Raw genomic sequence first — 2197 nt, forward strand, 5'->3', positions numbered from 1 at the left:
AAATACTGAAAGGAAAGTGGGTTTGCCTTAATATTTGACCCAGAACAACTCAGTTCAGCATGGAAATATCATTGCAACAGCTTTTATTTAGCCAGAAATCAAGAGTGTACGTTTTTATGCGCTTAAAAGCATTTTCAGGCCAAATGAGCTGATTTCTGCCAAATGCAGCAAAATACTGAAAGGAAAGTGGGTTTGCCTTCATATTTGAGCCAGAACAACTCAGTTCAGCATGGAAATATCATAGCAACATCTTTTATGTAGCCAGAAATCAAGAGTGAAAGTTTTTATGCGCTTAAAAGCATTTTCAGGCCGAATGAGCTTGTTTCTGCCAAATGCAGCAAAATACTGAAAGGAAAGTGGGTTTGCCTTCATATTTGACCCAGAACAACTCAGTTCAGCATCGCAATATCATAACAACAGCTTTTACTTAGCCAGAAATCAAGAGTGTAAGTTTTTATGCGCTTAAAAGCATTTTCAGGCCGAATGAGCAAATATGCTTGTTTCTGCCAAATGCAGCAAAATACTGAAAGGAAAGTGGGTTTGCCTTCATATTTGACCCAGAACAACTCAGTTCAGCATGGAAATATCATTGCAACAGGTTTTATTTAGCCAGAAATCAAGAGTGTAAGATTTTATGCGCTTAAAAGCATTTTCAGGCCGAATGAGCAAATATGCTTGTTTCTGCCAAATGCAGCAAAATACTGAAAGGAAAGTGGGTTTGCCTTTATTTTTGACCCAGAACAACTTAGTTCAGCATGGAAATATCATTGCTACAGCTTTTATTTAGCCAGAACTCAAGAGTGTAAGTTTTTATGCGCTTAAAAGCATTTTCAGGCCGAATGAGCTGATTTCTGCCAATTGCAGGAAAATACTGAAAGGAAAGTGGGTTTGCTTTCATTTTTGACCCAGAACAACTCAGTTCAGCATGGAAATATCATTGCTACAGCTTTTATTTAGCCAGAAATTAAGAGTGTAAGTTTTTATGCGCTTAAAAGCATTTTCAGGCCGAATGGCAAATATGCTTGTTTCTGCCAAATGCAGCAAAATACTGAAAGGAAAGTGGGTTTGCCTTCATATTTGACCCAGAACAACTCAGTTCAGCATCGCAATATCATAGCAACAGCTTTTATTTAGCCAGAAATCAAGAGTGTACGTTTTTATGCGCTTAAAAGCATTTTCAGGCCAAATGAGCTGATTTCTGCCAATTGCAGCAAAATACTGAAAGGAAAGTGGGTTTGCCTTCATATTTGAGCCAGAACAACTCAGTTCAGCATGGAAATATCATTGCAAAAGCTTTTATTTATTCAGAAATCAAGAGTGTACGTTTTTATGCTTTTAAAAGCATTTTCAGGCCGAATGAGCAAATATGCTTGTTTCTGCCAAATGCAGCAAAATACTGAAAGGAAAGTGGGTTTGCCTTCATATTTGACCCAGAACAACTCAGTTCAGCATGGAAATATCATTGCAACAGCTGGAGAAGTGGAAAGCATGACACTCGCTAAGAAGAAGATAAATGTGGCAAAGTACTAAAACGGTACTGGTCTAGTAGTAAAGAAGCACGATGGTTGACAAACCAATAAAGTAGCAAAACAGCAATGAAAGAACAGAATTGGATGAAAATATAGAACAATTTCTATGAATAAATAGGCAGTAGCACCAGCTTGTGCTGCCCGTAAACCCAAGCAAAAAAGCTTACAGCACCTGGAATTCCCAGGCGGTCTTCCTACCAAGTACTAACCAGGCCCGGCTCTATTTGGCTGCCGAGATCGGGCGCTTAGAGAGCGGTGTGGCCGTAAGCTGCATTTGACATCATCAACAGCTCTTAAAAACGCTGGAGAAGCAGAATGCATGACACTTGCTAAGAAGAAAATAAATGTGGCAAAGTACTATAACTGTACTGGTCTGTTACGCCCCTGTCTAGGGGGTCAGGGTGCAACATACAAAGATAAATTAGCATGTTCCCTCTCCGATCCCCAAACCAAAATCCAGGATCGAGATGTTCCAACAGACTGATATTTATTTTAAACGAAAGAAAGTGTCAAACAAAACATGACACTACAACTCAGGGCGAACCAAGGCCAACATAATAAACAAAATAAGCCATTTCCCACAGAAAGTGCTAGCTAGCCTGACAGAAATAAACAAACCAAAAGACAGTCGCTAACCCTAACTCCCTAATGTGAAAACAAGAGAAAAC

The 2197-nt window shown here is 39.2% G+C and overlaps 1 pseudogene; it reads right to left on the reverse strand.

Moving 5' to 3' along the window:
• Positions 1–1689: 1689 nt before the first annotated feature.
• On the reverse strand, positions 1690–1798 carry LOC137122151 (5S ribosomal RNA; annotated as a pseudogene).
• Between the last annotated feature and the right edge of the window lie 399 nt (positions 1799–2197).

Source organism: Channa argus, unplaced genomic scaffold (assembly GCF_033026475.1).
Source record: "Channa argus isolate prfri unplaced genomic scaffold, Channa argus male v1.0 Contig144, whole genome shotgun sequence".
NCBI classification, from domain to species: domain Eukaryota; kingdom Metazoa; phylum Chordata; class Actinopteri; order Anabantiformes; family Channidae; genus Channa; species Channa argus.